We start from the raw sequence: 13,616 nt of genomic DNA, 5'->3' as shown, positions 1-13,616 counted from the left end.
CCTCACAGCCTCCACGCAGACCACAGCTAGACGTAGGAGGCTGCTACAGAGCACCCCAGTCCTGCAGCATCTCCCCAACCACATTCGCCACTCCTGATTTCAAAACTCAGCCTACTTGGCATAATCCAACGCTCACCTGGAATCCTCGCTGCAAGCACATTGGGGTGTAGTCCCCACCTCTGCAGGGGCAGGCAATGCATGGAGGTTGGAATGGATGTTGACTGCCACATAGTCGTATTCACCACCCCTGTTTGCACAACTAGGGAAGGAACATCACTGCAACAGAACATGGAAGGCCTGTTATTACAGTGCCTCCCTTATCATTGAACGTAAGTGCAAAAAGGAGACTTATAGCTTTAGCCCTCCTTCTAAAAATCACATTCTGATACCAAGAGACCTATAAGTAAGCTGACCACTTGATTTGTTGTTCAAACTAGGCCACATTTGAGAGTGCAAGAAAACATTATAATATAATAATATAATAATATTATATATTAATATATATATAATAATATATTATGCCAGGATAACAGGCATGATCCAGAATGACCCCCAGCAAACCCAGCTCTAAGCCTGTATATAAATGATTTAAGATTTCTTCATGATCTTACTTCAACCTCCCTTAGTGACCACATCTCTTGACAAAAATCTTCACTTATTTTTGTTCCATCATTTTTGGAGTTCTCCCCATTTGTCAGTCCTTTTCAGGTCTTCTGCACATGTGTCATCGCCTGGAATGGCCCTCCCTCTTTCTCCACATGTCTAACTTCTGTGAGTCTTTTAAAATCCAGCTCAGGTATCACCTCCTCTGTTGAAATAGTCTAGATTTCTGCTAGTAGAGTAAGTTGGTTCTTCTTCAGTTACATACTTACCTAGTATCAAAGTATCTGTTTATCTATCTCTCCCCCCTATATAACTGTGACCGCCTCAATGACAGGAACTGGGATTATTCACCTTTTATTCCCAGAAGCTAGGTCAGATTCTATGCTAAAAAGGTGCTCAAGAAGTGTTTGGAAATAGATGGGTGCAAGGAAATGAGGAGGAGAGTAAGGAAATCAAGTACAGAGGGAGTGAGCTGAGAAAGGAATGCTAGTAACTGCTAGTAATCCTAGTATTTCCATTTGTGAGGCTTCTTTTTTTTTTTTTTTCAAAGATTTTTTATTTATTTGAGAGAGAGAGAATGAGAGAGAGAGCATGAGAGGGGGAAGGGTCAGAGGGAGAAGCAGACTCCCTGCCGAGCAGGGAGCCCGATGCGGAACTCGATCCAGGGACTCCAGGATCATGACCTGAGCCGAAGGCAGTCGCTTAACCAACTGAGCCACCCAGGCGCCCGTGAGGCTTCTTTTTGTATAACCAAACTATTAGATCTTCAGAACTACTGAATGAGTTGAGATGAAATCAGCTCACATTCACTTAGAAACAAACTTCTCTGGATTTCCCATCTGATACTTGAAGAAAATATCAGTATTTATTGACTTTGATGACAGTCAGTGGTGAAATGTTTTCACTTCATCCATGTTAACCCATCAAATATGCTATTCCTCGATTTGAGCTGAATGTATAAATGTTTAGATTTCTTGAACTAAAAATGCAAAAAGGTCTCACTTTCCTTTTCACGAGATGATTTCTTTTTTGAGTGAGCAGTTTCATCCCACTTGTTGGAGCCCTTGTTGTTGATTTTAGGAAATGTCCCACAGTTAACACTAATTTAAAGGATTTATTTCTTACCTTCACTGCTGAAACATGGCTTCCTGCAGTTCACCCCCAATTTTCTCTCATCTACATAGGTGATTTTTTTAAAAAAAAACTTAGTTTATAATTCTTTACAAAACTTAGTAAAAATATTTTCAGTCAGTATTTCAAACATTGTGTTCTTTGGACTGTAAGGTGATACCTATGTTTGCTAAGGTTTTGACTTTTTTATTTTCCTCCATGTTTGTGTTAAGTAGCAAGCAGCTTTTTTTGAGAGGGGGCTACTCTTGGAAGACAGTTTCTTTCTGTAAACACATTTACAGTACCTCCTGGCTCAGCCAGCTTTTAATGAACAAAGAAATTCAGATTGTTTTAGGAGTAAGGTGAACAGAGTATACATATTTTTTGAGATCGCCTAAGGGCTGCTTAACCTTTAAATATCTCTTTTTTGCATATGATATCATATGTTGCAATAACATATTCAAGGAGATTTAATATCTTATGAAAGTATGATTTTTTTTTTAATTAAGAGTGTTGTCAGGGTTTTTACACTGAACATTTTACTACTGCCTAACTTCCACAAGTCCAAGTAAATGTGTATAGAAAGCTATTTAGGGAAAGCTGAATTGCTGTAGAAACTTCTAAGTCATGTTACAGAGTAACATGCCTATAAATCCAAGTTTCTTAACTACCGTATGTTCTTAGCAAAACCGAATTAAGTGAACTTCTGCTCTTGGCCAAGATGGAACAACAAAGACTGATTTACCCTCCTGATTTAAACAACCAGAAATGGACAAAATATATGAAACAGCGGTTTGCAAGATACCAGGTATCAGGCAGTGAAGGATAGGGATCCCTAAGAGATGAGAAACAAATGAAGTGGGCCTCAGCAGTACTCCAGTTTACTGCCTAGAGGGTTTTTAGTCTGAATCTCAGGGAAGGACAACCAGGCTGAGCCTGAGAGATATTCAGAGTAGAGAAGCCAGAGCTAAGAGTCTGGGAGATGTAGGTGGCCAGAGTTTACAGATCTATACGCGACAAGAGAACTATGCAGAGGTAGAACTCTGAAGATCTGAACAGGTTCTCCTCTAGTATTTAGTCAAGTCCTAATCAGCACATATATGTGAGGAAATTTTGCAAAGGTTGGAAAAGAACCACCGCCTGAGGGGATTAGAGATAACCGTGCCCATGCTTGCATGGGGCTGGAAATAGTGCTTGTTCAAACTACACGGACTGGAATGTCTCATGATTCACCCAGCATTGGATGGAGCACACAGAAAAGTCTTCCCTCATTCCCTCAGTAGTGGTGAACAGTTAGCTCTAGATGAGCACTGCTCTGGTCCTTTCTGATTTATCTTAAAAGCAAGACCTGAGAGGACCAAACTTTTTTCAGGTAATTTGACTGCATCCAAGAATAAAGCTCAAGAATATTTACAGGAGGGACGCCTGGGTGGCTCAGTAGCTGGGTGTCTGCCTTCGGCTCGGGTCATGATCCCGGGGTCCTGGGATCGAGCCCTGCATTGGGCTCCCTGCTCCGCGGGAGGCCTGCTTCTCCCTCTCCCACTCCCCGTGCTTGTGTTCCCTCTCTTGCTATGTCTCTCTCTGTCAAATAAATAAAATCTTAAAAAAAAAAAAAAGAATATTTACAGGAATAGGAATACATCAGCAACCAGCAAGGTAAGATTCATTATGTCAGACATCTGATCGAAATTAGTAAGCATGCAAAGGAATAGGAAAATGCAACCCAAAATGATGAGCAAAATCAATCCGTCAAAACTGATCCATAAGTGACAGAAATGTTAGAAAACAATGCATGAAAACAGCTATTAAAGAATAGCTGTTTACAAAACAGAAGATATAAAAACATGCTTGATTTTTTGGCTTCCATATGATCAGGACTATGTGGGAGGATGTATTATAGGCATGTATTTATATGAATAAAATGTAAATATAACAATATTTCTTTCCCTCTGGTGGATTTTATTTGTTAGATTAAGAATAGTTTTATTTTAGCAAATAAGTGTCTTTAATGGAAATTCACTTTAGGAATGGCGCAACGATTTTTTTTAAATGCAAAACATGCCATGTTACTAAATTTAACTTGGATAATGTTATTTTTGGCTTAGGAGTTACACTATTCCAATCCTAGTATTTGATAGCAAATACTGTTCTGTCATAATTTATCTTAAATAATTACTATGGCTTAAATATATTGATGACATTAATGATAGGATTATAAAATTAACCTTTCTATATTTTGGATATTAACCCCTTCTCGGACATATCGTTTGCAAATATCTTCTCCCATTCAGTAGGTTGTCTTCTTGTTCTGTTGATGGCTTCCTTCACTGAGGAAAAGTGGGTTTTTTTGGTGTAGTCCCAATAGTTTGTTTTTGCTTTTGTTTCCCTTGCCTTAGGAGACTTATCTAGAAAAATGTTGTTGTGGTCAATGTCAGAGAAATTACTGCCTGTGTTCTTCTCTTCTAGGATTTTTATGGTTTCAGGTCTCACGGTTAGGTCTTTAATCCATTTTGAGCTTATTTTTGTGTATGGTGTTAGAATGTGGTCCAATTTCATTCTTCTACATATAGCTGTCCAGTTTTCCCAGCACCATTTATTATAAAGACTGTCTTTTCCCCACTGTATATCCTTGCCTCCTTTGTCATAGATGAATTGACCATGTGTGTGTGGGTTTATTTCTGGGCCCTCTGTTCAGTTCCATTGATCTGTGTATCTATTTTTGTGTCAGTACCATATTGTTTAGATTGATACAGCTTTGTAGTACATCTTAAAATCTGGAATTGTGATACTTCCAGCTTTGTTCTTTCTCAGGATTGCTTTGGCTACTCGGGATCCTCTGTGGTTCTATACAGATTTTAGTATTATTTGCTCTAGTTCTGTGAAAAATGCTGTTGGTATTTTCATAGGGGTGGCATTGAATCTGTAGAATGCTTTGGGTAATATGGACATTTTAACAATATTAATTCAATATAATTCAATTATTATCATTCAATATAATTAAAACAATATCTTAACAATATTAATTCTTCCAGTCCATGAGTGTGGAAGATCTTTCCATTTGTTTGTGTTATCTTCAGTTTCTTTCATCAGCGTTTTATAGTTTTCAGAATATGAGTCTTTCACCTCTTTGGTTCAATTTACTCCTAGGTATTTTATTCTTTTTGGTGCAGTCATGAATGGTGTTGTTTTTTAAATTTCTCTTTATGCGACTTCATTGTTAGTGTATAGAAATGCTACTGATTTCTCTGTATAGTTGTGTATCCATCGTTTATTCTTTTTTATTGCTGAGGAGTATGAATAAATCACAATTTGTTTAAAAAAATAGCCTTTCATCTGAACATAAGTCAAAAGTGTTTGATCAGTATTATTTAAGTGAGCATACGACTTCAGATTTAAAAAATATAGATGACCATTTCAGTATTTTCATTTTATGGGTAATATGCATTTTTAATTCCATATTTTTATAACTTTGGTAAAAACTTATTGGCGGTAGCATAGTAAAATTTTATTGCAAAACAACAAAAAGGCAAAAAATGAGTTTTTAATCACTTAGGATAAATTCTGGTTGGTGTTGTGGATGTGTAAATACTTAAATAATCTAAAAGTCCCCTTTACTAAACCTTTTATAGGTTGTCTACCAAATCTGGAAGCGTAGGTAATACTTTATTTTTCACAGAAGAAACTGAGTATGTCCTTGATGATATTATATACATTTTTCTATGCCTCCAGACTTTCTGAACACTCTGTGCTCTTATTTAAATGGTAAACGAATCACTTCTCAGCATTTTGGCTAAGCTCAAGTGTAGTATCTGTTCTTACCAGTTTAAATGGTAAATGAGAAGATTATGTTTTATTGTAATAAATTACTAGGCTTCTCCATTGTCACAAAGTATTTATATCATAATGCAGTTTGTCTTACAGTGTAGCACATTTTTCCATGTGAAATGTTTTAATTGTGAATCATACCCTTGACCAAGGATTTAGCAACAAGTTAATTATAAGAATGATCAATCATTTATGATCAAGAAAGCAACTTTAATCATCTAAAATAGTGAAATCATGGTCCAATGATTAATTATGGAAATTCAGCCAGGAAAAAGATTTTAGTGATCCTCTAGCACAACCCGTTTATTTTATAGATAAGGAAACTGAAGCCCAGATAAGTTTGGCATCTCTCCCAAATCATTACAGATGGAGCATAGCAGAGCTGGGCCTAGAGCTCTGTTCTCACTGTATTATTTTTCTATTGTTGCATAACAAATCACCAAGAACTCATTTATTAACTTACCGTTCTATAGATCAGAATCCAAGGTTACTGGACTGAGTTCTATGCTTAGCTATCATGAGGCCAAAATCAAGGTTCTAACCAGGTTGAACTCCTGTCTGGAGGCTCTAGGAAAGAATCCACTTCCAAACTCATTCCCACTGTTGGCAGAATTCAGGTTCTTGTAGTTGTGGGACTGAGGTCCCCATTTCCTTGCTAGTTATTGACTAGGGTTCACTGTCAGCAACTAGAAACCTCTCTCTGATCCTTGCACAGCCTCCCTTCATCTTCAAAGCCAGCAGTGGTACATCATTTCCTTTTCATTGTTCACATTTTTGACCTTCTCTTCTGCAACCAGTCAGGGAAAGGTTTGCACTTTTTATGACTGACGAGATTAGATCAGGCCCACCTGAATGATGCTTTTATCTTACAGTCAGCTGTGCATATAACATAATTATACTGATGGACATAATTTGAGCTTTGAAATTGGCAGCTGTGAAATGGAATTCTCTCTCTCCTTTATGAAGTGGAGCTTACTTAGAAAACTTTACCTTCTAGCAATGTCAGATTACTAGAATGTACTCTCGTACATTGAATGTAGGGACTCCTTCCTCTACTCTTGGATTTAGGAGAGGTCATCTACAAAAACCAGAAGTTAGAAGGAATATAATTTAGTCAAGAAGAGGTGAGATGTTAATTAAAATGCTATTCAATGTACAGAGGGAGAATATTTGGAAATGAAAAACTGCTGTCCTTCAAACTTAAGGTTATAGTTTTAGATGAATAAGAGCAACAGAAGAAACACACTAGGAAACAGATCACTAGTAGCAAAGCCCTTCATTTCAAATGAGATAAAGAGAAGAAAATGATTAATTTGGGAAATAAAACAGAACATATCAACCTTTCAAAGGATTGTATAGCCCAAGAATAATTTATTAAAAAAGACTGGGAAGGAAGATGAGGACAATTGATGACTGTAGCAGGAAGGGTATCAATGGGTTTATTTATTAGGGTTATTTTAGTTTCAGTTGTTAGGAACTAACATCAAACTATCTTAAGCAAAAAAAAAAAAAAAAATTAAGTCGTAAGAGAGAAAATGAGGTGGCAGTAGTTTATTGACTCATGAAATTGAAAAGACCAAGGTTTTAGGAATGGTTGAATTCAGTGGCTGAAAGTTGTCAATGGAGCATAATCTGTTCTCTCCATTTGTAATCTTCTCTTTCATCTTCTTGCATTAAACGCAGATCAACAACTATCCCCATGCTAGTCCCAAGCAGATTCCATGTTATATTCTTCCAGTTTCAAGCTTAGTAGAGGGAGTTTCTCTTTCTTAGTAACTACAAATAAAATAATCCTAGGTCATTGTTTAATTGGTATAACTTAGACCATTTACCCATCCAATAACCGATCACTAGAGTCAAGGAAATGGAATATAGTACTTGGCCATCCCTGGGTCAATACCCACTACCAGAGCTGAGTATACAGGGGTGGAGGAGGGAATTGAAGGCGGGCGGGCATAAAACCCTGTAACTATGTGGACCTCCTAGAGAAAGATAGATCACCCCACACCTACAGTTGCCAGATTTAGCAGATAAGATACAGGATTCTCATTTAAATTTGAATTTCAGATGAACATTGAATAAGTTTATAGTATTAGTCACATCCCATGCAATATTTGGGACATATTTATATTTTAAAAAGTGTTGTATATATGAAATTTGAATTTAACAGAGTATACTCTATTTTGACAACTCTGCCCATGCCCAAACATTTCAGTAATTTATTCAAGAAACAATTGGAATGGACTAGGCAAGCAGCAATGATGAGAGTCCCCTACCATGGGAAGGACTGTACCTTGCAAGAGAATGCAGAAATCATCTCTAGGCCAACAGATTGCAATAACAGAAATGAAACACAAACTGCATCAATACAAACTAAGAATAAAAGAGACCAGTAGAAGACCAGTGGTAGGGAATGCAGGAAGAGGAGGATCTGAAACGGAGAATTCAGCAGTGTGGGTTGCCTGTACAACACTGGTTTTCCTCTCTTTTTTTTGTTTCAAGGCCTCCCCCCTTCATCTTCAGGGGAGGCCAGCCTCAGTTACAGGGGCTGATTTCTGATGGGACTAAGACGTAGGTGGGGTTCTGTTCTCCTTATCTGTGAATGATTTTTGCATGGGCATGGACTGAATTCTGGCCACTGAAACTTATAGTTAAAGGTACTGGGCTTCTACGAAAGATTTTTGCCTACTCCTAAGAAACATGTACGGGAAGACACAAGTTGTGGTACCTGGGTATGATGTTGGAATTGGTGCTGCCATTTTGAAATAATCAAAGAAGCTGATCTGGGAACAAAGTTGATTCACTAGGAATGGCAGGATATGAAAGATGGAGAAAACTGCTTACCTGGTGATCTGTCAATAAACCGATTAACCCAGGAATCACCTGACTTCTGGGCCTCTTGTAATGCAAACTAGTATGTTTCCTAGTTGCTTAAAACACTTGCAAGTTTTATTTGCAGCTTAAAACATTTTAACTGACATACAAGAGATTCACACTAAAAGTCAGAATGTCATATATATTGGACATTGGGGTGACTTTTCTGTCTTTTTTATTTGCTAATGATCATAAACTCAAACCATAAAAACGTTACTTGTTTCACTTGAAGGGTAAGACGTTTTCCATTTAAAAAAAAAAAAATGCTGTATGCTATCCCTTAAAGTAGTCAGTGAAAACAAAAGCAAACGTGTATTTTAGAATTAGAACTTGGGGAAAAGAAATCACGGAAACTAATATTCATTCAATGGTAATGTCTTTTTTTAAAAAAAGCAACAGTTACTTAATGAGACTTCGGAATTGACATCATAAATTGGCCTGAATATAGTTCTTTGAACTGTCATTATGGAATTTCCCAGTTGGTGAAGGATTCAGCTGTTTTTCATAGAAATCTTTTATATCTTGGTGAAATGATGCCCCCATATATAGAGGTGCTGTTAGTGTATCTTTTTAGGAATTATAAAAATATAAATTTTTTAAAAAGATGTCAATGGAAAAATCACTATTGGATGATTTAACAAGTCAACACAATTTAACTCCTCTCTGCTTCTGATGTTAACATATGACATTTGTTGAATTTTGCACCTATTTTTAGCTCTGATCTTAGGATCTCCACCTACTATTGGAAAATCCAGCTTGTGGCATCCCGGTCACTTCATTTTCACAACCGTATTCTGTTCACAAAGAATGTTAAATTTATACATATAGACTCATCCTATGTTTATGGTTACTGTAAAACATTTCCTTCCTCATTTCTGAAATGGGTGTGCTACAAAGAAAGCTGGGACATTTTGGTAAACTGAACCTTACTTTACCATTCACTTATCCACATGAAAATTAACTTGCATTCCCAAATGGAGCAGGAGAGCATTAGGAATTTATACAATAAAATTATTGTCAATGTCCTATCTATTAGGGCTAGATTCAGTGACATATAAAAGAAAACCCAAACTTACCCTAAACATGGTGGAAGTGCTATATCCCCCATGTGTAACAAAGTCTGGTGCTCGCACTGCAGGGCTGGGATGCCCGTTCCACAGTCATCGTGGGGTCAGATCTCTTCTTTATAGCTCCCCTATCATCCTAAGCACATGCCTTGATTCTAAGGTTACCTCATAGAACTCCTGACATCATGTCCATGTTCCAGGAAGCAGGAAGGAATACTGAGTAAGGGACCAAAGGGTCTAACCTACCAAGAGGAATCACACTCCTTTGAGGAGCCTTGGTGGAAGCCTTTCATACCAGCCAATTTAAGCCACTGAAGTATAAGCAATACTTCTGCTTATTTCTGATTGAATTATTCTTAGTCATGTGGGGTGCTTAGTCCCCAAGAGAGACTGTGAATGACTTTTAGCTGGGTTTATGACCACCTCAAATAAAATTAGCATTCTACTCCTTAGGGAAGAGAGAATGGATAGAGAATAGATGATTCTATCACAGTCTCTATCACAGTATGTTTGAGATTGCTTTCCAACCCCAGATGTATTTGTATCAGATTCAGAACTTGATGAAAACTTATATTTTTCCAATTTTAACTTTGTCTCCTATCAGTTTTTGGACTATAGAATTTCTTCCGGGGTGGGAGTGATTTCACCAATCTACACTTAGACTTCCTGTAAATATGATTAGGTATGTAAACATGCCATGCTCCATCCTGAAAATGTCTTAAGCCCATGTGTTCATAATCAGCAAAACAACTTATAAATTTACTTTATGTGTTTGGGAAGTTCAAAATTCTTATTTAACACTAGGTACCATCCTGTTTTTAACACTAAAAATAACTATATTTATTGTGACTTAGTTGATCACCAGAGTGCCCCCAATACATCTTCAATAAAAATAAACTTTGTTTAAAATTATTCTTTTTCTGAAAATTCATATACAACAATTGGGAAGCTAGAGGGGACAAAAATGGGTGTAATCAAAATGTTTCCAGATAGTAATTAATTCTTATCAGTAATTCAAAATACTGAGTTTCAAAGAAGTTTGAAGAAAGGAAACTCACTCTCAGTACTAAGGATGATTGCCTTTGATATTTCTGGGAAGCTTGAAAGGTACTCTGAGCATCACTTTTCTGGAATGATGCACACTGCACCTACTGCAGAGCCTTATTTATTTATTTATCTTAAAGATGCTCTTCCCACTGATTCTATTATCACTTCAATCACCCTCTGCTGTCCAAGCCAGCTATAGCCATTCAAGTCACCTTGAATGCACTTACTTAAGGGGATGCCAACAGAATGCCCCCACAGGTCTAGTTTGCTACTCCCAATGCAAAATGTCACTCTGTTTATGCTTCTGGAACTTGCCTATGGCCTTCTCTGTGATTCCTTTCAGTCCTTTTAGCAGTAAACAGATCTGATGGGTGGGTGTTTGGACATGATTAACATGATACTCACCTTTAATTATTCCTGTTCTTATATTTTATGGGGCACAGAAATAATGCAGAATTAGACATAGAGGCATCTTAAATTTTATCAAAGCAGGTGTCAGCTTTTAAACTTTGAAGCTTTATAAAGGTGTGAGCTATTACTGAAAGGCATGTTCTAGTACCCTGATTAGATCTGCTTAAACTAGAAATGGTGTAAGTCTTTCAAGCCTAGATAATGGTTTGTGACTACATGATACGAACTCAGCTCCATTCTGAATGTAAACCCAGTACAACTGTGAGGTTCCCAGAGTTAACACCTAAAGAGGTACCAAGTAGTTTTTACCTTCTCAGGGTCTGAGACATGTATGGGTACTCAGTAAATATACACTGAGTGAAGATCAGTGCCATCTATTAGCTAACTCTTTCCAATTTCATAGTAGGTTTTTAATCTACTAAACAAGCTTGTCTCATTGGATTTCATCCTAATTTACCTGAAGGTAAACATTCTAGATTCTTTTCTCCTTGTACCTATTTAATGCTCTGCAGGAAATATTGTTAACCTTCATTCTTTCTAATGTTATTAGCAGTTTAGATTTCCCTTCACTAAGTCTAGATTTTTTTCTTATCTCTATTTAGAAAAATGTAACTATTTAATTTCTGATATATAAAACAAAATGTAAAAAGCTAAAAAAAGGTGTAGAAGACTTCTCTTAATGGGAAATCACCACCACCACCATCATCATCGTGACAGTAGTAACAGTGAATACTATTTGTTGAGCACTTATATCTAAGCACTGTACATAGTGCTTTTACTATAATCATCTCTTCACAGCAACTCTGCAAAGTAGGGATTATCCCATTTTACAGGTGAGGAAAGTGAGGTTTAGAGATGGTAAGCATCTTAAATAAAATCATACAGGATAGCCACTGGCAGGATTTGAAGTCAAATATGTCTGATTACAAAGCCCATGACAATTACGTTACAAAGTGGGCCTACTGGGAATAATTCGTTATGAGTGAAGATATTTCACAGCCTCAGAAATGTCTGTAATTCCTACTGATGTGTATAGATAAAAAGTGCCAGAAATTCTTTCACTGTCTTTGCAATGTTTGACACTGCCTACTTTAGGAATCATAGACAGGGCACTGTCGTGCTCAGGGGGAAATAGGGACAGAAGTATTCTTGATTGAATCAGGGCAATGGTTGAAGGAAAAAGGCTTCCTTCTTCCTTTCCAGGTTCCTCATGCAATGAAAAAAGAGATTTTCTTCTCTTACCAGAAAACCACCTATTTAAGGAGGGATTCAAAGGCCAAACCAAAGGTGTGTTAGAGCAGAATGGAACTGTCTTTCCGAAATAAGTATTCAGTCTTCTCCATTCATGCATCAGATTTAATGATATGATGACATGGCTAGTATATTTGCATTGGACACTGTCACTGGCAGTTCTGCCAAAAAGAGCCATTTTTAGAACTGGGAGCTCATGTGTGAGTTTCCTGTTTGTACCTTAGCTATCACATCCTTTCACTTTCTCAAGTGTGTGAGAGGCTTGAGGTTGGATTAGGTAAAGGCGTTTGCAGGTGTAGTGTCTTGCCCTCAGTGTGGGTTGCAGCTCTTAAAAACAACTTTTGAGGAAAACTTTCTGTTTGATGTGGATGGTGGTAAGAGCTATTTATGTATTGTGGAGTCAATGTGATTCCCCAATGAGAAGAAAATTCCGAGCTAATGATCTAGCATTTGGGCTTGGGTCAAAGTGAATTACAGGATAGCTTTCAAACCTGAGTAGTCATATTCAGAGCTTATGCCCATACTTGCAGGGGAGGGTGCTGGTGTTTCTGTGTGTGTGTGGTTTTTGTTTTTTTGTTTTTTTTGAAGATTTTATTTATTTATTTGACAGAGAGAGACATAGCGAGAGAGGGAACACAAGCAAGGGGAGTGGGAGAGGGAGAAGCAGGCTTCCCGCGGAGCAGGGAGCCCGATGCGGGGCTGGATCCCAGGACCTGGGATCATGACCTGAGCTGAAGGCAGACGCTCAATGACTGAGCCACCCAAACTCCCCTCTGTGTGTTTTTTAATAGTGGAAGGGGTGTGAGTAAGATCTGTACTTCTACCACTTCTAATCCCATATGTCTAGGGCTTGGTCATCAATCTTCCTGGCCAAGAGACACCTCCCCCAAAAACTTTGTTAAAACCGCAAAAGTGGGGAGGAAAATGCCTATTTGTTAATGTCAGACACCGATTCAAATGGCTTACGGGCCCCAGTGCAGCATTAAGTAAGCCTTCCATATAAAGCATGAGTCAGAATGGGTTCTGTCAAACTTGTTTTTAGATATGGGGGGTTGTTATAGACATCAAGGCAGTTTGTAAAATAAAATCCTTTCCAGCTTATATATATTTGAAATGGAAATGAATCTACTTTTGGTTTTATGCCAGCAGTTTTGAATAATATCTTCTATTTTAGCATCCAAGTGATAAATTTTATTTTTCATTTCACGAAAACATTTTTCTTCACCAAAAATATGGAAATCTGAAAGCAGATAATTTAGAACCTGAGAATGCCTCTCTTACTCTCTATCTCGATAGATGAATAGATAGATAGATAGATGTATATGGATATTTGTATCTCGTGTGTGTGTGTGTGTGTGTGTGTGTGTGTGTGTGTATGTGTGTGTTGTCCATTGGGAAAGTAATATTAAATTCCTTTGACTGTATAAA

At 37.4% G+C, this 13,616-nt stretch overlaps 1 protein-coding gene and 1 pseudogene across 4 annotated transcripts in view; both read left to right on the top strand.

Annotated features, from left to right (window-relative positions):
* The window catches only part of ADAMTS3 (ADAM metallopeptidase with thrombospondin type 1 motif 3), a 252,350-nt gene that overhangs the window by 174,544 nt on the left and 64,190 nt on the right, over positions 1–13,616 (top strand). The window lies entirely within an intron of this gene.
* On the top strand, positions 5,484–5,644 carry LOC116630364 (annotated as a pseudogene).

The sequence above is a fragment of the Phoca vitulina genome, unplaced genomic scaffold (genome assembly GCF_004348235.1).
Source record: "Phoca vitulina isolate PV1807 unplaced genomic scaffold, GSC_HSeal_1.0 scaffold3, whole genome shotgun sequence".
Classification (NCBI taxonomy): domain Eukaryota; kingdom Metazoa; phylum Chordata; class Mammalia; order Carnivora; family Phocidae; genus Phoca; species Phoca vitulina.
The sequence above is the reverse complement of the archived record's forward strand: the minus strand, read 5'-3'. Positions and strand labels throughout refer to the sequence as shown.